The sequence below is a fragment of the Peromyscus maniculatus genome, chromosome 7, assembly GCF_049852395.1.
Source record: "Peromyscus maniculatus bairdii isolate BWxNUB_F1_BW_parent chromosome 7, HU_Pman_BW_mat_3.1, whole genome shotgun sequence".
NCBI lineage: Eukaryota > Metazoa > Chordata > Mammalia > Rodentia > Cricetidae > Peromyscus > Peromyscus maniculatus.
In genome coordinates, this window is record NC_134858.1 from 81,884,938 (window position 1) to 81,893,340 (window position 8,403).

At 39.2% G+C, this 8,403-nt stretch overlaps 1 pseudogene; it reads left to right on the plus strand.

Annotated features, from left to right (window-relative positions):
- The first annotated feature begins 4,904 nt into the window (after positions 1 to 4,904).
- Positions 4,905 to 5,005, plus strand: LOC121831191 (U6 spliceosomal RNA; annotated as a pseudogene).
- Positions 5,006 to 8,403: the final 3,398 nt, after the last annotated feature.

The window sequence follows — 8,403 nt, forward strand, 5'->3', positions numbered from 1 at the left end:
ATTTTAACAGATGCTTGGTACTAAACTCCCATCACTCAAAACTAATCACCTTACTTTATGTAAAGCAAGAAAATTTTCATGCATATCAACTGCTTGATAGATTTTTATTATCAATTGCATATTGAGTCTTTACTTTAAAGTTAATAAAAGCTATGTGTATTGAAATTTATTAACTTAGCTGAGATAGTAAGATCGTTTTCATTAAGTAAGGTCTTTTGTTTCCTGCCATGAAATAGTAGTTAGATTGAAGGAATAGCACCTATTGACTTGCTTTGGATGGAACTTTATCTCTGCTAAAGGTCGTTTGTTGATGCCCTAAATGTATTTAGTAATAGGGTCTGTAGGAAGCCATTCAATGATCCTATAGGATAGGTATCTTAATAAGAAAAGGATTCTCCATCCCTCTCTCCATACTAAGAGAAAAGGCCACAAGAGGACTATACTAAGGTGCCCTTCTGCCAGCCAGAAAGAAACTCCTTATCTTAAATTGTAATTTCCAGCATCCAAGATGGTAATCTGATACATTTCTGTTATTCAATCTACCCAGCCTGTAGTATTTTGTTATGGAAGCCTAAGCAGACAGACGTATCACTTATATCCAATAGTTCTAATGTTAAAGTAGTGATTTGCTTTAGGTAATTTACATAGAATTGATATGAAGTTAAAAATAAGGCAGTCTTTCAAATTTGAAATAGCTTAGGAATTTTATCATTGATCCTACGGCAAATTTTAGTGTCTGACTTAAGTTTAGATGATGCATGTCAACAGATTGTGGTAGTCATTGTAAACCCTTATTTAGAACATGTATAGAAGAGAAATATTTAAAATCCTGCATAGCGTGTGAGAAATTTAATTAGAATTAATATCCAATCAATAAGAGAAAATTGTTGCTCAGTTTCGTGTATTTGCTGAGGGGCAGGCTTCTTTACATACAGATCATTGCATCTTTTAAAAACAAATGATGACAGCAATAGTTGTAGTGGGTCTTAGAAATTTCTTTAAAACCAGTTTGTAATTATTACTTTCCACAATGGTTTCTGTGTCAATTGAATTGTATGCAGAATACGCTGCAGTATAGGAATTATAATCAAGGTGAGAGTGACATTTTCTATCTCTTCAGAAATAAATTCTCTTCTGTTTTTATGATGCTTTTATTAATTAAACTTGTTCAATGACAATTTCATGTAGGTACATAATGAATTCTTACCACTCTCATTCCTTACTCTTTTTTTTTGTCCTCTTCCCAACCCAATCATCTTCCACTCTTCCCTTCAAATCCCTGTCTCAAGACTGTCTTTTTGTTCTGCCTTGTGACATGTTAGATTTAACTAGGACTATTTATGTGATCATGAGTTTGGAATTATCACAAGTTAACATGATAGGCTTACCAGTGGTTATGCAACTAAAGATATTGACTACATCCTCCCAGAATCTATCAGGACATTGACTACTTACTCCTTTTCCAGAATCTACCAGGATACAGACTAGACCTCGTCCAGAATCTATTGGTAACCAGTAGTTCCATAGGGAAGGAGAGGGCCCCATGATCTCCTCCCTCATCTGTGACAGACTATTGACAAACTCTTTGCAGACTCAATGCAGATAACCCAAACTGCTGTGACTTTATGATTGCATAATGTATCATATACAGAAGCTGAAAATATGAAGCCCCTCTGACTTCTGGCTTTTGATTCTTTTTATATCCTCTTCTATAACATTCTCTGAGCTTTAGAGGGGGCATATAAATGTTCTGTCTAGGGCTAGGCATCCAACCATCATTTATTTTCATCACCTTGAACAACCATGAGACTTAATATTAGCCTATGTTCACTTTTCAGAGAAGATTCTCTGATTAAGGCTTAGTGTAGCATTTGGCAATGGGTATAAACACAGATGCTTAAAAGGTAGTTTGACTGTATGTCAGTTTAGCTAAAGAACAGTAATAAGCACCCCTCCAGGGATTTCTACAACCATATGTATTTGGTTGAGTTTACAGTGCCAGCTATGGAAGATCCTATGAAATGGATGTCAAATACAACCAGAGAATACTTGGTTACCCTCATAATAGCAATGTCCCCATTAGACAAGTAGGAGCACATTTTGTAGTGGGTTGGTATTATAGTTCATAGGATTCACAGATAGGTGAGACCATGTATGCCTTTTTTCTCCCAATGACTTTCATAGCATCTTCTGGTACTATGAAAGCCTGGCGTACAGGGAGGAAGCTTCCAGCTTGGTTGAAGATTGACTGCTCTGTATTTTGCAACCAACACAGGTAGTGTCTTTAGTAATAGTGTTTTATTGTCCAATTCTTGTGGAAAACCAAATGGAATGGCAAGAGCTTGTATTGTTTAGGGGGTCTTTATTGTACCATTTACCAAAAACTCATGTTAAGGTATCTCACACTTGAAAACTAGGATTTTTGTATAGCAACCCACAGCATCTTGGAGCATCATTATCCAGATAGTTGCATCTTACTTTTGGTTTTCTTAATAGTTTTCAATCTATAGCCATGTGTCTACCTTCTTCACACTCAACACCATTTAAACACAAGAGCTTCTTTGTATCTACACTGAACTTTTCATATTGCCTAATAGGTTGGCAGTCAATACTACTCAAATTAATGGAAACATTGAGAGTTTGCAATATGAAAAGTAAATAAAATATTAATGACAATTTCAAATAAAGTTTGAAAGTAACTAGATCCAGTAAGAGATTCCGAGATTGAAAAGTAGGACGAGAACACAGCTAAGGCTCAGTGATGAACACCTTCCTAAGGTTATTGCTAGAGTGCATCTTGCTTTTTACTCCACCTAGACTTTCTAATACTAGAATATAATATGAATATCCTCTTTGGAATAAAACACTGTTTCAAGGGAACCTTGGAATTCATATTTGTTTACCTGGGAGAGAGTTTTCATTAACACTAGCATCCAGAAACACATTCCTTATCCACAGAAATCAGGGAGGGAGATTCAAAGGAATGGAGAGCAACATAAAAAATACCGTGAGTGCTGTAAGCAGTCACTACGAATTAACATCTGTCCTGGGTTTGCTAATGCTCACAACTCAAAGCCATTTATTAAATTGTCAGTAAACCTAGGTGGACACATCTTGTCTAGAAATATTACTTTTAACTTCTTTAACTTGCTTTCCTTTAGAATAATTTTCTTATGTAGCAGATAAAACCTACGTACATTGAAATAAATCTGGACAAACAGCATACCAGTATTTGGTTTGGAAACAGAACCAGCGATGTGGTATGAACAGGTACTGAAACCTCATCCTGCAACTCTTTTAAATCCTAGAGCCACATCAAGGCACAAAAGTCTTACTCTTCTGTATTTTTCATTCCAGTAGAGCCAAGTTGTCTTGTAGACACATTAGACCACTAAGCAGAAGAATAGATGGCATTAAGTGCAGAAGAAACAGCTGGAAAGGGTCAATACATAGAATCTATCACACAGTATCAAAAGATGTTAGAAAATATTCTTGGAGCCTTCGTTGCCCACACCTATAATGCCAGTACTGAGGATGAGGCAGGAGGATCACTGCATGTCTGAAGCTACTTTGATCTACATAATAAGTTCTATATCAGCTTGGAGTAAGACCTTGTCTCAAAAACAATCAAATAAAAATCTTGAGATCTTCTGTGAATGTCAAATGTTCGAGTATCTTAGAATTTACATCAGGGATAATCACACCCTATTCTAAGCATCTCTCTCTTTTCTATTTTGCAGATAAATAAATTAGTTCTGTAATGGTTTACACTATAAACACACTACTAGACATATTTATTTATTTTACAATATGTTATTAGTAAAATGCAAGCATAATTGCTTTCTTAGTTGTCATTTTAAAGTCCCAGACCTTGTATTTATCTTGCTTTATTATATAAAAGTAATTTAATGATTAAATAATACATTATATGATATACTATAATTGTTATTTTCAAATTCCTATTTCATTAAAATTTTATTTTGCACACAAGACCTATAAGTCCCTGTTGCTACAGAAAATTGACAGTCTGGTAGCAGTATCTGCTAGTAATTTTCAATTAAACCATTTCACAAATAGTATATTACAGTAAGTAGATCTGCACAATGAGCTTCTGATTCATTCACAATGCAACATCATGATTAAGAGAGCAGAGGAGTTTACCTCAGTCCTTGCCATGTCCCATCTCAACAGAGTAAAGCAATATTTATGGGAATTTCTAAAACCAAACAATAAAGCGTTTTTCATAAGTATGAGGGATGTCATTTATTTCATGTGCAGAGAACATTAAAATAATGATCCATGCTGAATATTCATAGGTAACAGTGGGTCTAATATGGATCTACTCATGGTATGCCCCATTATATTCTTCTCTTGGGAACCTCTTGCTCAGGGCAGAGAGAATGGGGAGGATCCAAAAGTACTGCAGAATAATGGAAAGCAGTTACCCAGTGGCTCTCCCTCTCCATATAAGTGGTTCACACACTTGAACCATGTTTTAACCTATTTACCACCATTTTCTTTCCATTGTTTCCCTATCATCAGAATAGTGGAAGACGAACGAACAGGAAGGACATGGATATATACTTTTATCTCCAAAAATTACTTACAATGTAATGCACCCTCCACACATGCTCTTACTCACTTGGCAGAATTACTACCGTGTGGATTTCATTGACTAATCTTAAAGATAAAGGTTCTCAATTCACAGAAATTAAGGAAGTTGCAGAAGGTACCATGCTATTTCCCAGTCATTCATGCAGAGAAGAACATGTCCCCATCTGCTTCTTTATGTGAAGAATCCATATGCTTTGGATGGAACTAAATACCATTCTGTTAATGAAAATATCCAAAAACACACACAAAAAAGTACTACACTATCTCACTCACATGAAGATTTAAAAGTTGTGCTTCCTTTGGTAGCACATATACTGAATTGGAATGATACAGTGAAGATTAGCACGGTCTTTGCACAAGGATGACACACAAATTTGTGAAATAATATTGTGTCCCCCAATATATTGTGCACCTTAATAAACTTATCTGGGGGTCAGAGAACAGAACAGCTGCTAGATAGACATAGAGGCCAGAAAATGGTGGCACACACACCTTTAATCCTAGCATTCCGGAGGCAGAGAGATCCATCTGGATCTCTGTGAATTCAAAGCTACAATGCAAACAGCCAGGCATGGCATTTAATCCCAGGAAGTAATGGCAGGAAGCAGAAAGGTATATAAGGTGTGAAAACCAGGAACTAGAGTCTGTTAAGATTTTAGGCTTTTGAGCAGCAGTTCAGATGAGATCCATTTGGATGAGGACACAGAGGCTTCCAGTTTGAGGAAATGAGATCAGCTGAGGAATTGGCGAGGTGAGGTTAGTTGTGGCTGGTTCTCTCTCTGATCTTTTAGCGTTCTCTCCAATACCTGGCTCTGGGTTTGTTTTTATTAATAAGACCTTTTGAGATTCGTGTTATAGTGAAATGTTCCATATTTTTGCAGTGGAAACTTCCTGGATTCTATGAGAGTAATCCTAGTGAGGACTCCTAGTAATGGGGGAAATGGAGTCTCAATTGGCCATCTTGTAGCCAGGCAGGGCTTCCAATGGAGGGACCGGGCTGCATTCAGTTGAATTTTTTAGGGGTCCCCCAACAACCCAGGCTGAAGCTAGGGCAGAGGGTCTTTCTCCAAAAACTGACAGCAGGGGTCGGGGTGAGGGTGGGGTCCTTTGCCAAGGACAACATTCACTCAACTCATTGAGTGTGGAGAGGTCGAGCAGTGCCTGCATGGAGCCTTCACCTCCTAGTCTCGTTGGTACTGGAAGGTACTCTGCAGGGTACCAAAGGAGAAACACAAACACCAACCCAGCCACAGAACCTTTGACCAACAGTCTGTCCTGCTTGCAAGATGTGCTGGAGCAATGGTGGCACAGACCTTGTGGGAGACGCCACCAATATCTGGTTTAACTTGCAGCCTATGCCGCAAGAGGGAGCCTATGTTGGACACCTTCTGAATGGCCAGGAACTGGAGACTGGATAGCCCAGAGAACTACGGCAGAACTAAACATGACTGACCTAAAAAAAAAAAAAAAAAAAAAAAAAAAAAATCAGTGAAATGATTTCTAATGACATTCTTCTCTACTCATAGACGGGTACCTTGTCCAGTCGTCATCAGAGAGGCTTCCTCTGGTAGAAAATGGGAGCAGATGCAGAGACCCACAGACATTGTGTGGAGAAAGAGTCAAAATAGGAAGTCTCCATCAGGTCCCTCACCTGGCAACTCTGTGAATCTCATGGAAGAGGGGGCAGGAAGATTGTAGGAGTCAGAGGGATGGAGGACACCAGGAGAACAAGGCCCACTGAATCAACTAAGCAGGGCTCATAGGGGCTCCCAGAGACGGGAGCAGCAAAAATGAGATCGGCATGGGTCTGCACCAGGTCCTCGGCATATATGTTGTGGCTGCTCGCTTGTTTTTGTGAGACTCCTAACAGTGGGAGGAGGTGTGTCTCTGAGTCTTTTGTCTGCTCTTGGGACTTCTTTCGTCCTGTTGGGTAGCCTTACTCAGCTTCGATGTGAGGGCTTTTGCCTTGTCTCACTGTATTTTGTTTTGTGCTGTTTGGGTGTTGTCTCTTAGAGGCCTGCTCTTTTCTGCTGGGAGATAGAGCAGGCGTGGATCTGGAGGAGAGGGGAAGTGGGGAAGGTAGGAAGGATGGAGGGAGGGGAAACTATGGTCGAGACATATTGAATGAGAAAGTCTACTTTCAATAAATAAAAAGTTGATATCATAGAAAGTAAGGGTCTGGTCATGGTTCTCAGGCACCAGGAAGAGTTTCAGAGCAAGGAGGATGGGTCACAGTTGATGCTACTAGTTACAGTTAGACAAAAGGGAAGGAATTCTTGTGTGCTATTGGATTGGGAGATTACAGATAACAAATCTCTACAGATTTCAAAAAGTTGCAAGAAAAGGCTTTGAAAGTTTTCATCACAAGAAATGATAAATGTATAAATGTTTGAAGAGCTATGCTTAACCCGATTTAAACAGTCCATATTATATTTAAGCTAATTTAAACATTACACAATGGATACACATATCCAAGCACCACCTGGTACGTGTTTAACATCTCGGTTTTTACATTTTATGTATCAATTAACATTATCTTAATTTTGTGTGTGTGTGTGGGGGGGAGAGGGAACATTATGCTCTGCTGGTGGGAGTGTATAGTAATGAAGCCACTTTGAAAATCTCCCTAGAGATTTCTCAAAAATCTAAAGCCAATACTACCATATGACCCAGTCTTACCACTCTTGAGCATACACCCTAAGGACTTCATAGCTAAGGCACTAGTACACCAATGCTAACTGATGTTATATTTGCAATAACTGAGAAATGAAATAAACCTAGATGGTCTATCAGCTTATCACTAGATGAGGAAAATATGGTACATTTTCACAATGGAATTGTATTTTGCAGGTAGAAGAAAGACCTGGAAAACGTTATACTAAGTGAGGTCACCCAGACCCAGAAATACAGTTCTAAATATTCTCTTGAATATGCAGGTCAGAGCTTCAAATCTTCAGTTTTGTGGTTTAACTTGGAGTGTACCAGGAATCCAGGGAACTAGAAAAGGGCCATTGTTGGGTGCATTGAGAAAGGGTGCTAGAAGAATACAGGTAAATGAAATTGGGGGAATATTGGGTGCTTTCTGGCTTAAGCATGGGTGAGTGTGGTCGAACGGCAGAAACAAGGGACCAAGGGAGGGGATATGGAAAATAAAGAGTGGATGAAAATGCCCCCATGGAAACCCAGTGTGTAGTGGGTAGCTGTTCAAGCTTTGCCTGGAAGTAATACCCCCACTGAGGCTTCAGGTAACTGTCACGCCTATGAGGCGGGGCAGAGAGAGGAGCCCTTAAGACCTGAGATCTGGATGTGCCAACTCTCTTGATTCCTGGATCCTGGATGCTGGAGGTAGATCAGAGTTCTCCAGAGAACACCGCTGGAGTGCACTTTACCTTTCCCGGACCCTGTAACCTATCCCTTTACTTGTAAGTTACCCCACAAAATAAACCTCCCTTTTAACTACATGGAGTTGCCTTAATACTTCCACCAATACCAATGTCTTGCAATCTAACTAAAGACATAACTGGAGAGGATAATAGAACATATGTTATGAACAAAAGGGTGGAGAAATGTTGAGGGCTAAGGTTTTTTATTTTATTTTATTTTATAATACAATTCAGTTCTACATATCAGCCACGGATTCCCTTGTTCTCCCCCCTCCCACCCCCTTCCCTTCCCCCCAGCCAACCCCCCATTCCCACCTCCTCCAGGGCAAAGCCTCCCCTGAGGACTGAGATCAACCTGGTAGACTCAGTCCAAGCAGGTCCAGTCCCCTCCTACCAGGCTGAGCCA